The sequence below is a fragment of the Canis aureus genome, chromosome 10, assembly GCF_053574225.1.
Source record: "Canis aureus isolate CA01 chromosome 10, VMU_Caureus_v.1.0, whole genome shotgun sequence".
Classification (NCBI taxonomy): Eukaryota; Metazoa; Chordata; class Mammalia; order Carnivora; family Canidae; genus Canis; species Canis aureus.
Genome location: NC_135620.1, coordinates 31,338,511 through 31,355,955, shown reverse-complemented (window position 1 = coordinate 31,355,955; position 17,445 = coordinate 31,338,511). Strand labels below are relative to the sequence as shown.

At 35.0% G+C, this 17,445-nt stretch overlaps 1 protein-coding gene and 1 pseudogene across 35 annotated transcripts in view; both read left to right on the top strand.

Moving 5' to 3' along the window:
• Positions 1–17,445, top strand: part of PTPRD (protein tyrosine phosphatase receptor type D) — a 2,191,141-nt gene that overhangs the window by 1,459,567 nt on the left and 714,129 nt on the right. The gene's annotated exons all lie outside the window — the stretch shown is intronic.
• LOC144322823 (coiled-coil domain-containing protein 43 pseudogene) lies at positions 8,579–9,409 on the top strand (annotated as a pseudogene).

Below are 17,445 nucleotides of genomic sequence, written 5' to 3'. Positions count from 1 at the left end.
AGGGACAATACCACCATAAACATATTTGTATATTTCTCCTGGTGACCATGCTTAAAAATCTCAATAGGAGTGGAATTGGTGGCTTTTAAGATGTTCACATGATTAACTCTACAAAATATGTCTAAATATGTTTCCAAAAATGTATCAATTTATATTTTCTCTCATAATATGTAAGACCCACATACTTACAGAGAGGTTATATAAATCATTGGGCTATCATAAACATAGTTGTTATGATAATTGTTTTTATCATTAGTAACTTTGCTAATGATATTGCAAATATACAGAATTAGAATAATAAATTTAAATAATAATAACTAAAATAAATAATTACATTGATAGTAATAAATATAATTATGGGACAAAGTGTAGAAATCAGGAACAGGAAACAAGAGAGTACATTACCATTTGGAAGAGAAGAAAGAAGTGCTATGTGCAGACAAAAAAAATCACTCTGATGAGTGTGACTTTGGAGGATAAATGGATAATTAGTATTTGCTAATTTTTTAATAATTACATAACATCTACATAAATACATTTACTTGCTTTATGTAGATATATTAATATCTGTTAAAAATCTAATCATTTCTGGTAAATTAAACCCCTTAACCACTGAAGAGTCACTTTCCACTTGCAGTTCTTTCTCTAGTTATGATATTAAGAGTTTAGTAGGCAGCCTCTCAGAATTTATGTATACTTAAAAATATGTATATATTGTAATATATAATTATATTGTCTATAATTATAAATATATACACACTGAGAATATTGTGAATATTTTCATAAGCATAATTTTATACCAGAAGTTTGTATCACTTGAGTTTACTTTCTTTTCTCAAATAAATGTCCAGAAACTCTTTCCACCTAAGTATATATAGCTTGACCTCACTTCATATAACCAATGGATGTCTATAACAGCCATTAGAGTTACATGATTAAATTATAGGATATTATATAGCCATTCCAGATAACTAATGGCTGTCCTATAATTTAGCCAGAATAGTTAGCCTGTGTATGTACTTAGTTTTAAACAATGTTACAGTAAATATGCTAGTGTGCCTTTATGCCTTTGAGAGGATATGGTTCTAAATTAGATACCTAGATATAAGATGCCTTGATCCAACTGCATATACATTTTGAATGTTAATAGTCACAGCCAGATGTCTCTTTAAAACACTAGAACTGTAAAAGGTCTGATATTTTACTCTACATTCAAGCTGTTGATTGAGCCTGCCACAATTTCATGGATACTGGCAGAAGATACAACACTCTTGGGTCAGAGACAAAAGACTTTATTACTCATAGCAGTAGCCATAGCCATTTTCTTATGCAAATTTCTCAGGCTCAAATTCCCACAGGGACATGTGAAGAGGGCCAAGTGATACCTGCACATGTAGTGGGTTATGTGATAGAAACCTTGAGCTTAGGGAACCTGACTCTTTTATGGTGGTCAGTAAGCATTCCTGTGATCCAGAGGAAAAAACTGCCTTTATTGGGTTGAATAATATACAAACATCTTGACTCCTTAGAGAGACACCATATCTATCTTCCAAAACTTTTCACTATGTAAACACTCTTAAAAGGATAGTCTGTATGTAATACAGTCAGGGTGACTAATCACAAAGTACACAGAAATAGGAGACCCATGGAGAATTATTTCCCAATAATTTCCTTCAGAGAAAATTTGCATATGCTTCCATTAGGAACCATGGGTTGTTACTAGCCTGTGGATACTTTAAATTGTTTCCAGGTTAATTCAGGACTATCAAGTTCAGTCCCCCTTTACTCTTGCTGCAGGATCTAATCTGAACCTCTTAATTACAGTGCTGATACTGCATTTGTTTTCAGAACAAATCATTTTCTCCCCAAGTGCTTAGCCATGATGGCAGGAATCAGGAAAATATTATACCTATTTTCTGCAAATCTCAGAAAGTGTACCTTTTATGTATAGGGATCAACCACTGCTCATATCTGGCTAATTGTTGCTCTGTATATCTGCAAACCAAGTGTTGCATTATATTCTGATGCTTCATGAAAAGAGAGAAACCTATATTTTGATGTAAAAACACCCAGTTTTCAAATGTTGGTGAATTAATTGAAAGCAATTAATAATATTTTCAGCAATGTGTGATGCAACAGAGAAACTATAGGGGATAACTATATATTTGATATTTAGGAGCTCATTGGTGACAATGCCTTTCTACACCCAGTTATGGCCCCATTCACAAAGCTTTCATGGCTTTTATTTTATTTTATTTTATTTTATTATTTTATTTTATTTTATTTTATTTTATTTTATTTATTTTTTATTTATTTTTTGTGGCTGGAAAGGCTAACTTTTTTTACATTTTTTAAATTAAAATTCAATTTGCCAACATATTGCATAACATCCAGTACTCATCCCTTAAGTGCCCTCCTCAGTGCCAATTACCCAGTTACCCCATCTCCCACCCACCTCCCTTTCCACAACCTTTTGTTTGTTTCCCAGAGCTAGTAGTCTCTCATGGTTTGTCTCCCTCTCTAATTTTTCCCATTCATTTCCTCTCCTTTAATCCCTTTCACTATTTCTTATATTCCACTTATGAGTGAAACCATTCAATGTTGTCCTTCTCCTATTGACTTATTTCACCCAGCATAATACCCTCCAGTTCCATCCACATCAAAGCAAATGGTGGGTATTTGTCTCTTCTGATGGCTGAGTAATATTCCATTGTATATTTACATCACATCTCCTTTTTTTAAGATTTTATTTATTTATTCATGAGACAGAGAGAGATTGAGAGAGGCACAGGCACAGGCAGAGGGAGAAGCAGGCTCCATGCAGGGAGCCGGATGTGGGACTCGATCCTGGGACTCCAGGATCATGCCATGGGCCGAAGGCACGCGCTAAACCACTGAGCCACCCAGGAATCCCCACCATATCTGCTTTATCCATTCATCTGTCAAAGAACATCATGGCTCCTTTCAGTTAGGCTATTTGTGGACATTGCCGCTATGAAGACAATTATTCACTCTGAACAAGTGGGATTTTTCCCTGGGATGCAAGGGTGGTTCAATATTTGTAAAACAATCAACATGATAGATCACATCAATAAGAGAAAAAACAAGAAACATATGATCCTCGCAATAGAAGCAGAGAAAGCATTTGACAAAATACAGCATCCATTCCTGATCAAAATTCTTCAAAGTGTAGGGATAGAGGAACATTCCTCAATATCCTAAAAGTCATTTATGAAAAGCCCACAGCTAATATCATTCTCAATGAGGAAAAACTGAGAGACTTTCTGACAGGGATGTCCACTCTCACCACTGTTATTCAACATAGTATTAGAAGTCCTAGCCTGAGCACTCAGACAACAAAAAGAAATAAAAGGCATTCAAATTGGCAAAGAAGAAGCCAAACTTTCCCTGACTTGCAGATGACATGATATTGTACATAGAAAACCCCAAAGACTCCACCCCAAGATTGCTAGAACTCATACAGCAATTCAGCAATGTGGCAGGATACAAAATCAATGCCCAGAAATCAGTGACATTTGTATGCACTAACAATGAGACTGAAGAAAGAGAAATTAAGGAATCAATCCCATTTACAATTGCACCCAAAAGCATAAAATACCTGGGAATAAACCTAACCAAAGAGGTAAAGGATCTATACCCTAAAAACTACAGAATATTTCTGAAAGAAATTGAGAAAGACGTAAAGAGATGGAAAAACATTCCATGCTCATGGATTGGAAGAATTAATTTTGTGAAAATGTCTATGCCATCCAGGGCAATGTACACATTTAATGCAATCCCTATCAAAATACCATGGACTTTCTTCACAGAGTTGGAACAAATAATCTTAAGATCTGTGTGGAATCAGAAAAGACACCAAATAGCTAAAGGAATGTTGAAAAAGAAAACCAATGCCAGGGACATCACAATGCTGAATTTCATAGCATTGTATGTACTTCCCCTACTATAGCACATCACACTGATTCATTATTTTTTCCAATTTAGATAAAATTTATTTCTTGTCCTAGAGGAAATTAAACTGAAATCTTTGGGAGTAGTCTTTCGTACTAAACAGAAATCATTATATCTTCATCTGATAAGTATAACTTATATGTCATATAGTTTTCTACAAGTTAACATCCAATGCTACAGACTCAGAAAGATTCATGGCACACAAGAAATTCTAATCACTGTAGAAACTAGTGTTTGGGAATAATTGTCAAAACTTTGATTTTAACCATTAAGTCACATTTCACAGTTCAAAAAGGGCCATAGTTGTCTCTTGGAAGTTCTAAGACTTTTCTGATTAGGAAGTCACATGGAGGAGGATTTCAGAATCTTCTGGTTGTCTGCATTAGGAATGTTCTTCACCACAAAAAAAAAAAAAAAAAAAAAAAAAAAAAAACACACAAAAAAAAACAGAAAACCTCCTTGGACCTTGCCTATGACCAGATATATATATTTTTATTATACTGCAAAGTGTGTTGATTTTATAGATATGTTTGGGAAGAATCAACATCTTAAAAATGAAGTATCTTTGAGTTTTGTATGTTGACCTTGCATTTTACAGCCACGAATTTATTCAACTCTTATTCAACTAGCTTTTTTAAATATAGATTTCATCAGATTTTTTATGTAGAGAGTCACATTGTCTCTACATAAAGGCCAGTTTACTTCTCCCTTTCTATCTGGAGACTTTTTTTCTTAAATTTTCGTATTACACAAAATAAGGCTTCCATTATATTAAATAGAAGTAGTAAGAACAGACTTCCTTACCTTGTTTCTAATTAGAGGAAGAAACCCTTCAGTCTTTGAGTGTTAAGTGTGAAGTTAGCTGTAGGCTTTTTGTAAATTCCATCTATTAGCAAAGATATTACTTTCTATGTCTAGTTTGCTGCAGGTGTGTTTTACTATGAATGAAAAGTTGATATCAATCGCTGGCTAATTTTCAAATCTTAAGCCACTTTTGCATTCTTCAGAATATCCCCACTTGGTCATGATGTGTTATTACATCTATACATTGCTGGGTTTGATTTGCTATTATTTTGTTGAGGATTTTTGCTTCTATGATCATGAGCGATATCGGTTTATAATTTTCTTGTGATATCTTTGTCTAATTTTGGTATTAGCAAAATGCTAGCCTCACAAAATGATCTGGCAAGTATTCCCTTCTATTCTATCTGTTGGAAGAATTTGTGTGGAATTGTTTTCTTGTTGTTGGAAGACAGCTAGACCTGAAGTTTTCTTTGAAGGCTTTAACTTTTAATTTAATTTCTTTATTGGCATAGGACTGTTCAGGCCATTTGTTTCTCCTGAGGGAGCCTTGATAGTTTGTGTCTTAAAAAGAACTAGTCCATTTTATCTAAGTTGTTGAATTTATGGTCTTTAAGTTGAGTTTAATATTCTCCTTATTAGGTTTTTAATGTATATAGGATCTGAGGCTTTGCCTCCTTTTAAGTCTTGATTTTGTGCCTTCTTACTAACCCTCCTTTGATCAGTCTCGTTTGAGGTTTATCAATTTTATTGATCTCCTTTGTAAAAGTGTCTTTTGGTTTCATTGAATTCTTTATTTATTTTCCATTTTCTAAATTATTTGTTTCTGCTCTTATCTTTATTCCCTTTATTTTGCTTGTTCTTTCTAGTTTCTTAAGATGTAAGCTAAGATTAGATAATTGATTTGAGACTTTTTTCTTTTCTAATTAATCATTTGATGCTATAAATTTCCCTCTACATGCTTTTCTAACTACAGCCACAAATTTGATATGTTGTATTTTCAGTTTTATTCATCTGAAATGCTTCTAATTTCCCTTGTGACTTTTTGTTTTATCCATGTGTTATTTATGAATGTATTATTTAATTATAAATACTGGGGATTTTTTAATTATTTATTTATACTTTAATAAATTATGGAAAGAAAACATTATACAATTTCTTTTATTTTACATTTTAGGCCTATTTTATGGCCCAAAATATAATCTATTGTAATGAATATTCCTTATACAATTGAAAATAATAGGTATTCTGCTGTTATTGGATGGAGTGTTTTATTTATACTAATTAAGTCATTAGTTAATAGTGTTACTCAGACCTCCTATATACTTAGTGATTTTCTACCTGATTTTTCTATCAACTGTTAAGCAAAGAACTTCAAAGTTTCCAATTAGGATTGCAGATTTATTTATTTGATTCCTTTCAGTTCTATTAGTTTTTGCTGCATGCATTTTGAAGCTCTGTTGTTAGGTGCTTACACATCTAAGATTGTTATGCCATCTTGGTGTCTTGACCCACATTTCACTACAGAATGTCTCTTTTCACACCTGTTCTGAAGCCTACATTGTCTGATACTAAAATAGGCACTTCAGCTTTCTTTTGGTTGGTACTTAGGGGTTATATCTTTTCCTACACTTTTACTTTTAACCTATGTTCTTTTATTAAAAGGGTTTCTTTTCAATAGCATTTTAACCCAATCTGAAAAATTTATATTTTAATTGGTATGTTTAGAAAATTTATATTTGATGAAATAATTGATATGATTGGAGATCATAATTTTTAATTTGTGTCTTTAAGTTCTTATATATTAACCATCTTTATATTTAAAGTACATTGCACATAATGTGAACTCAGTAGATGTTTATTGAGAAGTTTCTATTTCTTTCAGATCCATTGTCTTTTTTCACTGTACTATGGATTTGTTCTAAATATGGTATTCCTAATATTTCCAAATCATAACTTTTGTCATATGAGTTATAAATGAAGAAAATAGCTATTACACTCAGTTTCTAAATCACATTTTCTTATGAATATTTTTTACATACTCATGCAGGATAAGAGTAATATGGTAGCAGCTGAATATCAATCAGTGAATATTAGATTACTTATCATTCATCTGCTTATTACATGTTGTACTTTTGATAATTATGGGTCCATTGAAACAGCAGAAGAGAAAAAAGGAATAAGTTTATACATGCTTTGCTGCAGAAATCAGTAGCAACATATGGTCATGAATAAAGCATCACCATTTCAATATCTGTGTCTGCTTTAGTTCCCAATAGTATTATCTGTAGAGAAGACCTTTGCTCTACAACAGAGAATACTCAGCATTTGAAAAAGCATTATTTCTGAGAAGTAGGAGAACATGATAGTGGTTTAATATTAGCATGTTTATAACAATAGTGAGCCTAGTGTTTTGTTTTCATTCAAAACATTATTAACCTTCCCCCTGGAAAACAAAAGTTTAATTTAGGAGCGAATGTTCTAAAGAGGCATTACTTTCTAGCTGGGGGGAGAATCTTAAAGATGAGCAGAGATAAAAGAAAGTTACAGAGATACTCAGTAACCAGTGTATAATCCTGGCAGATAGAAGGTAGCATTATAGAGCAAAGGGAAGAAAAGAATATTTTAATTTAAGGTTCTTAGTGTGTCTTATTCCACACTCCATACAACAAACAATGGATTCTTAAGCATCATGGTAAATAATACGTAGACTAATCCTGAAAGTAAGCAATATCCAATTTGCCCCAAACCTCAGGAATCTGTGTTCCAGTGTATCATACACTACACCACTGGACCGCTGGTTGTTCTATTAGATTTTGCTTAGTTTTCTTGTGACAGAGGATTTGTCCAAATTTGTTTGCTTTATATTAGAGCCATTCTCCATGACTACTCATTCACTTATTCATTCTATAATTGAATGTGTTAGGCACTGTCCTAGGTGCTGAATAGGGCAAGTGCTGCAAAAAAAGCAGTTTTAAGAGTTGATTCTGGAGATAAGAACCATTTTTAATTATAATAGGACAAGTGCCCATATTAAAATTACCAAGAATACTTCCAAGTCTATTGAAGTCCATGAAATAATTTGCAAGCCAAAAAATGTATTTTTATGAAAAAAAAACTTTACTCAGAACCAGAATCATACTATGATTGGAGATTTACCAGAAGTGCAGAACTCCAGAAAAAATGTGCCAGTATTAATAAGAAAAAAAAAGCTTTAATTTTTCAGTATTTTTAATTAAATAAGATATCATCAAAAGCTCATTAAGAGTTACTTCAAATGTACAGTAACTCAACTAGAAGGATGCAATTTGAAATTAGTAATGTTTTGAGCAAGAATGTAGCCTTTGTTCAAGAGTCTTCATTATTAGTATTACCCCACTTAGGAATATTGAAAGTTTTTCAAGTTTGCATAAAAGTGCCAGGCTGCCAAATATTATTATTTTATCTGAAGCTGCTGTCTATCAACCAAAATTGAGGCTTAAAATGTCACAATTACAGCCACTCCAGACCTAAGTAACATTGGCATCTTCACTAATCAACCTGGGGATGTATTAGTATGGTTAGAAATGTGTGATATTTAAGAAGCCATTATGAAGAAGAAGGGGAAGAAGAAGAAGAAGAAGAAGAAGAAGAAGAAGAAGAAGAAGAAGAAGAAAGAAGAAGCTACCACGATTATCTATGTGATCCAGTCCCAGAATGATTTTGTAATCAAATCACACAGCTCGTATTCAAAAGACAATTTGTGGGCACTAACCCCAAGATGGAAGCACCAAGCAAAGTGGGTGCAGCTGCCTAGGTGGAGGAGATGGTGGGATCAGGGGCAGTGGCTTTGGGTCTTGGGTCGTGAATGGATAGACAATTGGAGGTGCTGGTAGTGGACTGAACCATTTAGGGCTCCTATATCTTGAGTGTCCTGCAGGAGACAGAAGAAGAGAGGGTGGTTGCTCTACAGCATATACTCTCTGCCTGCTTTAAAAAAGATTCTCTTCTTAACATCTACAAAGAGATTGTAGAAGGATGGTCAGGAAGTCAGAATGTTGTCACCAAAGTGAAAAAAGAAGATTAACTACAGGCCATTGCCACCTAAATTGAGAAGCAGCCACAGATTTGCTGAAGCCCATGATGGTATCAGAAGAGAAGAAGCAGAGAAAGGCTATGCTCCTGGCCCAAGATGCTGATGTGACAGATGCAAAAGACAGAGCAGATGAGAAGGATGATCCAGGTACCACCACAATGATTATTGGTTCTAATAAATCTCTATTCCAAAACACCAATGTGGAAGATATCCTCAATGCCCAAAAACTGGAGCAAGACTCACTTCAGGGGACACCTGGGTGGCTTAGTGGTTGAGTGTCTGCCTTTGGCTCAGGGCCTGATCCTGGAGTCCCAGGATCAAGTCCCACATCGGGCTTCCTGCATGGGGCCTGCTTCTCCCTCTGCCTATGTCTCTGCCCCCCTCTCTCTGTGTGTCTCTCATGAATAAATGAATAAAATCTTAAAAAAAATACTCACTTCAGGATGAATCCTAAAGGAGAAGGAACAGGACACACTGCAGAGTGAGGGGAACAAACTAGCTAAGCAGGAGCACAAGGAAGGGGAAAAGAAAGAGGCACAAAGACGGGGGTGGAAGCAATAACTTCAGTCTACTCTGTTCTTTCTCCTCATGGAGTTGATGAAAGAGAGAACTGATTTTGCATGTATGTTTAGAAGGAATGAGAGAACAAACAAAGTTGTTTCCTGGGGTATTTCCCTTTGTTTACAAAGTCAAAAGGAAAATCACAAACACTTCTAATTACAAAATGTGTCGTGTCCCTGTGGTTGGGTAATCAGATACTGTAGTTGATGTCTTTACCAAAGATCTGGAATTTAATACTGAAGTCCTGGCTCATTTTGGCCACTTTCAAAGTCTTTTCTCAGGAAAAATAGCAGAAATATTCAGAAAGCTCATAGTTCCAGTTTTCATCCTGAAGAAGCAGAATCATGACCACTCCTTTCCTGAGATGAAATTTGGGGGCATAAAGTATTTTGGAAGTATTATTCATCCCTTAATATATTGTTTTATGGATGAAATAGAAAGCTTTTAAATAGCCCTACCTGGATCCAGATACTATGTTAACATGGCAAAGAACTATAAAAATGAAAGGAAATTTGTGGTAAGTATTCTAGATTTGAGACTTTTTTTTATTAAGTTTCAGTCTATGGGAAGAAAAGAAATATTTTTTTAAGTGGAGATGGTAACATATTTTCCCCCACCTAGGCAGCAATATCAAAGAAAGATGTGTATTTGTGGAATGATACTATTGTTAGCTTGATTCATTTTTCATAATCATGAATCTTTTCGAGTGTTAGTAGAGATTTTATTCTTGATCTGCCCTAAAACATGAGTATAGAGAACTGATAATTACAGATTGAAAGAAACTGCAGGAGCCACGTGTTTAAGAAAGAAACACTGGAAGTCTCTGCAAACAAAAATATTTAAGAGTCTACATTGTGGGTGCTCAACAAATTTATGTAATAAATGGAAAATAAGCAGGAAAAATGAGCAGGAACTCTCCATTTCTACTTTTGTCACAGGCCACATTCAATTGTAAATAAGGCCTTTCTCTACTTCAGGCAGCAGACTGTCAAGAAGCCTGAAGGGAGCAATCTCCTGGACAAATTAGAAAATAGATATTTTATACCTGAGTTTGGTAAACTACTGTGGGCAAGCAAATTTGGCCCAGTCTGTTTTTGTATGGTGCAAGTCAACAATAGATTTTGAATTTTTATTTTATTTATTTTTTAAGGATTTTTTTTAAGATTTTATTTATTCATGAGAAACATAGAGAGAAAGGTAGAGACACAGGCAGAGGGAGATGCAGGCTCCATGCAGGGAGCACAACATGGGACTCAATCCCGGGTCTCCAGGATCACACCCTGGGCCAAAGGTGGCACCAAACCGCTGAGCCACCCTGGCTGACCAGATTTTGCATTTTTATTTTTATTTATTTATTTATTTATTTATTTATTTATTTATTTATTTATGAATTTATTTTTAATTGGTGTTCACTTTGCCAACATACAGAATAACACCCAGTGCTCATCCCAAAAGGTGCCCACCTCAGTGCCCACCACCCAGTCACCTCCACCCCCCGACCTCCTCCCCTTCTACCACCCCTAGTTCGTTTCCCAGAGTTAGGAGTCTTCCATGTTCTGTCTCCTTTTCTGATATTACCCACTTATTTTTTCTCCTTTCCCCTTTATTCCCTTTCACTATTATTTATATTCCCCAAATGAATGAGACCATATAATGTTTGTCCTTCTCCGATGGACTTATTTCACTCAGCATAATACCCTCCAGTTCCATCCACGTGGAAGCAAATGGTGGGTATTTGTCGTTTCTAATGGCTGAGTAATATTCCATTGTATACATAAACCACATCTTCTTTATCCATTCATCTTTCAATGGACACCGAGGCTCCTTCCTCCGTTTAGCTATTGTGGACATTGATTTTGCATTTTTAAAGGCTTGAAACAGAAGGAATACATGACAGAGATCTTTTGTGACCTGTGAAACCTAAAAGATTTACTGTCTGGCCCTTTGGAGAAAGTTTGCCAACCATTGTTTTATACCTTTAACTCTGAGGTTGACAAATATTTTTCCTTTGTGCAGAAGGTAAAAAGAAGCATAGTTAAGGAAATGATCTGTCACTTTTATGCACTCCTATAGCTGTAGCATTACATTTTTCAAAAGTAACCACCTTTAAAAAAACGAACTATTTAAATTAAAAAAAACAGACAAAAAAATTCAAAATAAACTTTTCTGTTTGCAATTTTCACACACAATGAAAAGAATAAATATGCCACTGCATCACTGTTTCCCTTCTGCTATTCCATTCTATTCTATTCTACTCTATTCTATTCTATAGATATTGCCCCATTCCTCACTTTGGAAAATTTCACAGAATTATTTTATCCAGCCTTGGCAAGCATATCCATCTTATCCTCCCACCTCTACCCTTTTCTACTTATTATTATAAAATCCCATCAGTCGAGCAACATTGGGGCAGAGAACCTAAGTAGGCAAAGCAGGATTCTCTTTAGAGGGAGAGGAGGAGAAAATTTAGCAATATTAATAGAAAAGTAACTTTGGTTTTACTACATTAGATTTCTAGGCCTTTGCATACTAAAAGTTAGTAGAGGCTTAATCTGAAGAGAGCTCCATGAAGCATTTATTCCAACTAACAAATGAGAAACTTTAGTCATATAGTTTAAATGATCTGCCCCTGATGACATAGTAATATTCAAGGTGTATCTGGGAAGCAATTGTCCTAGCTGCATACTTATTATCTGAATATCATGCCACCTGTAATTATCTCTAGCAAAAGTCAGGAAACTATGACTCTTGGGCCAGATTTGGCCCACTGCCTGTTTTGTCAATAAAGTTTTATTGAAACACAGCGACACTCACTTGTTTACCTATTTTCTGTGACTGTTTTTACAGTATAACAGCAGAGTTGAGTAGTTGTGACAGAGACTGTAAGGCTCACAAAGTCTAAAATATTTCTTATTTGATCATTTACAGAAGACTCCTTTTCAAAAGTAGGATATCTATCAACTTGTGTCAAGTGCTTCAAGACAGAGATAACCTTCACGCCTCTTCCCCTCCACCCCCTCACACACACATGAATACAGACACATTATAGGATTATGATGACTCCTCTGGTAAGTCACAACTGATCTGAGAAAGGCCTGCCCTTTACTAAGGGGTAAAAGTAAGAGTAATATTAAATAAAACCATTGGAAGGCCTGTTGAAAGAACTCACATTTATTGAGTGCTTATCATTTTCCTGGCAGTGTTCTAAATATTTCACAATATTAACTCATGTAATAGTCACACAAAACATATATCATTATCTGCTTTTAATTCATTATAGCTGAGGAAACTGAGACTAGAAAGGTTTAATAATGTGCTTAAAGCAGCACAACTATGAACTGGCCGTCGTTTTAAATAGAGATACTGTCTCTAGAGCTCATAGGCTTAAATTTTAAGTGGGTTAGCATCTCCAGAAATAGTAAGAAAATCTGCTTTTTTGCAACTGCAGTGAGCCAAGGAAAGCTGTATGTAGATAGCCAATATTGATTTGGGATAATCTGTGATAATGTTTGTAAAGTATAAATGTCCTTTAAAGCATTTGTTCAACATATATTTCTTGAACACCTACTGATGCCCAGACTGCATTCTATTAAGCGAAGATAGTTCCTTTCTTGGTGGCACTTAAAATTTGGCAGGGATTTCCTTTCTAGAAAATTCGGGAGAAAAGTTAAGGCAACAACAATCAGGAGTCAAGGGTTCTGTGTGCATGAGGTTGTTACACTCTTTGACATTACACAATTATGATAAATAAAGAGTAGGCATTCTGGTTAAATGAAAAGAATGTAAGCATTATAGGGAGAAAGCAATGGATTTCACTTTCAAGCTTGACTTTGGAGAAATTACTGCAAACTTCCTTAGCCTCACTTTAAAAAAACGTATTTATAGTTTAGAATATTTACTTCCCAAAATTTTCCATGAGGATTAAATGAGATCATATATGTGATTAATTGTAGAGTAATGCCAACAACTTAGCTGGCATTTAACTTTTTAAAAAATTCCTTTTATCTTTCTTAAAAACATTTATCTATAATTGCTCGTATTTTAGTCCTGGCTCTGAATTCTTTCTCTTTAAAATGCTGTGCATATTTCTTTAGGGGAAGATATTCCCTCTGAGCACACAGGGTTGCAGAGGCAGCATTCAGGAACATATCACAACTATCTTCATTCCTGGATATATCTAAAGATCATTGAAAAATGGTCAATCATAGACAGTACCTACATTCATGTTTATTACTTGTGATTTATCTTCTCCTTTATGCATATTCTATATCAGACATTATATTGCAAACTCTTCAGGGCCAAGCACCTATATTATGCTTTGGTAGCTCATTAGGGCATTTTATAGATATTTTTCACATTTAAGGTAATGAAATATTTTATTTTATTTTTTTATTTTATTTTATTTTTTATTGGTGTTCAATTTACTAACATACAGAATAACACCCAGTGCCCGTCACCCATTCACTCCCACCCCCCGCCCTCCTCCCCTTCTACCACCCCTAGTTCGTTTCCCAGAGTTAGCAGTCTTTACGTTCTGTCTCCCTTTCTGATATTTCCCACACATTTCTTCTCCCTTCCCTTATTTTCCCTTTCACTATTATTTATATTCCCCAAATGAATGAGAACATATAATGTTTGTCCTTCTCCGACTGACTTACTTCACTCAGCATAATACCCTCCAGTTCCATCCACATTGAAGAAAATGGTGGGTATTTGTCATTTCTAATAGCTGAGTAATATTCCATTATATACATAAACCACATCTTCTTTATCCATTCATCTTTCGTTGGACACCGAGGCTCCTTCCACAGTTTGGCTATAGTGGCCATTGCTGCTAGAAACATCGGGGTGCAGGTGTCCCGGCGTTTCATTGCATTTGTATCTTTGGGGTAAATCCCCAACAGTGCAATTGCTGGGTCGTAGGGCAGGTATATTTTTAACTGTTTGAGGAACCTCCACACAGTTTTCCAGAGTGGCTGCACCAGTTCACATTCCCACCAACAGTGTAAGAGGGTTCCCTTTTCTCCGCATCCTCTCCAACATTTGTGGTTTCCTGCCTTGTTAATTTTCCCCATTCTCACTGGTGTGAGGTGGTATCTCATTGTGATTTTGATTTGTATTTCCCTGATGGCAAGTGATGCAGAGCATTTTCTCATATGCATGTTGGCCATGTCTATGTCTTCCTCTGTGAGATTTCTGTTCATGTCTTTTGCCCATTAATGAAATATTTTAGACTGTTTCAGTTGAAAGAGATAGAAACTCACTAAGTTCATGTTAAATAATAGATATTAGAAAACTATAATGGAGGAGTAACAGAGAGAGAAATCCAAGGAGTAGATGCACAACCAATTCAGAGATCATGGAAGTCAGAGTTTTTGCTTTTCTGGGAATTTGCAACTCTAACTAGAAAAAAATAAAGTTGCCATTCTCTCTGAACAAGGACTATATTTCATTATTTTTCTTCTCTGTGTCATGGGTTTATTCAGAGCTCTTGCTGCACCTTACTTTTTACATACTATCTTCCCTCTGTATCTCTCTTTACTTCAGCTTGCTACGGTAAACTAGTTTGTTTGTTTCACTGGTTCAAATTCCCCAGAGAAAGTTTGCAACTAACTTAACCAATCATCTTTGTCCATAGTTGGATAAAGTCTTTTCTCAAATCCACACAGGGTACCACTGTTTAGCTCACAAGTTGTCAATCATGGAAAGCTGTCCATCCTTAGTCATTTCATCTGTTGCCAAGGGGATAGGTTCCTACTGATTATCAGAATTTGGCCACTTATTTTTCCAGTGTAAGACCACATTCCATAACTAAGGTAAGAGGTGAGGACAGGAGGACTATGGCTTAAATATAGCATACCCTTGGAAAGGCAGTTAAGGACTTACTATGCATTCTGGTACTTATAATGATTTATGAAGGTCATAATAATCTAATGGGAGAGACAAATTCAAATCATATATAGAGAGGCATGTGGCATAGAAATCAGTCTTTAGGGTCTTAGAATTTTTTGAGAAAAACAACTTTTTTGTTTCCCTTGTAACTTGCCTGATATGTGGGACATAAAATATTTTTAATTTATATTTTTGAATGGGTAGTGAACCACATGGATTCTTAATTAGGCTAAACATTTCAATGTTAAAACCACCATCATATGATGTTTTCATTCTATTGTTCTCAGTGGATGATACCACTGAGCCAGCAAGAAGTTCAATATTCTATGCCAATAGATTTAAAATATTTTTTTTATTTAAGATTTCTTAAGTGGACAGTGTGTGGAGGTCACACTTGCTTTCACTTGATGCCACTCTGGAAGTGATCTTTACTTTAAAAGAAAATTTAAGTCTCAGTTATGTCAGTCAGTTAATCTTTAAGAACATTATCTTGACAATGTAATCTATTCCTTATATAATAGTACACTACTATGTGTAGGCTGCATTCATATTTGCTTTTGCAAAACTAATCTAAATTGTTTCCACTGGTCCAGAAAAACAAACCCACAAGCATCTGCTAAAAAAGTAAGCAGCTTGTAGTGGTTGGAATCAAGTAACTGACAATCCTTGCTATGGGCAGTTTTGGTCTGAGCAGAAGACCTCCCTATATTCAAAAGATTGAAACTAGTATAGAATTTGGGAAAGTCTGGTAGCCCACAATATATGAAATATTTAAAACTTTTGGACATTCTATCTTATGGCAATGCAGAAAAGAGATGTTTTTGACCTTAAATCCCTGTGTATGGCAATGAGGCAGCAAACAGACAATTAAGAAGAAAAATCTGAAGGCCAAATGTCAAAAATGAGAGTGCTAACCCTGAGTTGTGACATTTGAAAAATGTCCTTGGCTCATATTGAAGTGCAATTGCTAATGTGGCCATTTATTTGTCTATTTATAAGGGGGAAAAAAGCCCTGAGACTTCTAAAATGTTTAGAAATGGATATTATTCTCTCTGAAAATAACAACAGGCTGTTATTTTCAACCTAAGGGTCAAAGCTAGAAAGAGGTGTCCATTAGTACGCATCAAAGTTTACACTTGCATGGTGCATGTCTTAAAGCAAGAATTAAGACACTGTTTTTTTAATCTTAGCTAATATTTAAATATTCTCTGAGACATAGGAAGTAATTAGTATAAAATATTTGTTCTTAGTGGCAAGAGTAGAAAATTTATTCTTGTAATCCTAACTATGTGGCTGTAAAATAATTTAAAAGATAATATGTTCATGTTTCATCTTTCTTCTCAGTTTTGATCATTAGCACAGTGTCATTATTATAGGAGAAAGTCCCTGTAACTGTGTGTTGATCAAAAACTCACAAGTAGGGATCCCTGGGTGGCGCAGCGGTTTGGCACCTGCCTTTGGCCCAGGGCGTGATCCTGGAGACCCGGGATCGAATCCCACGTCAGGTTCCCGGTGCATGGAGCCTGCTTCTCCCTCTGCCTGTGTCTGCCTCTCTCTCTCTCTCTCTCTCTCTCTCTGTTACTATCATAAATAAATAAAAATTAAAAAAAACTCACAAGTAAAAAAAAAAAAAGAAAACAAAAACAAAACCTCACAAGTACTTCTCAGACTTGTAAATGGCCACAAAAATTTTGTTTTCTAATTAAATAACTATAAAATTACTATTGACTCATGCACTTTAATCAATACTTCCTTCTTATATTTTATTATGCAAGAAAGCAGAGGAACTTTAAGAAAAACAGTATTTTCAGAGAAAAACATCATCTTACCCTATATATACTCGAAATGGTTGGTTGAAAGAGTCTTCCATCTTTTATTCTTAAAAAAAGGGGGGAGGATGATGTCTAAGATATACATAAGCTTTAGAGGTAGTACAATGTTGATATTTTGATGTAAAAATCTTTTTTTTGGATAGCTCTTTTCATGAGAGATCAAAACAACAGTCCTTCAGCTATGTTGCTAACAACCCTTTCTCTTTCATAAAGTGTCCTGCTTCAAAATCTTGCCCATGTTTTGTTATCCATGCATCGTTTGAAGTATACTCTTATTACTATCATTGTGAAAGACAAAGGGCAAAGCATCAC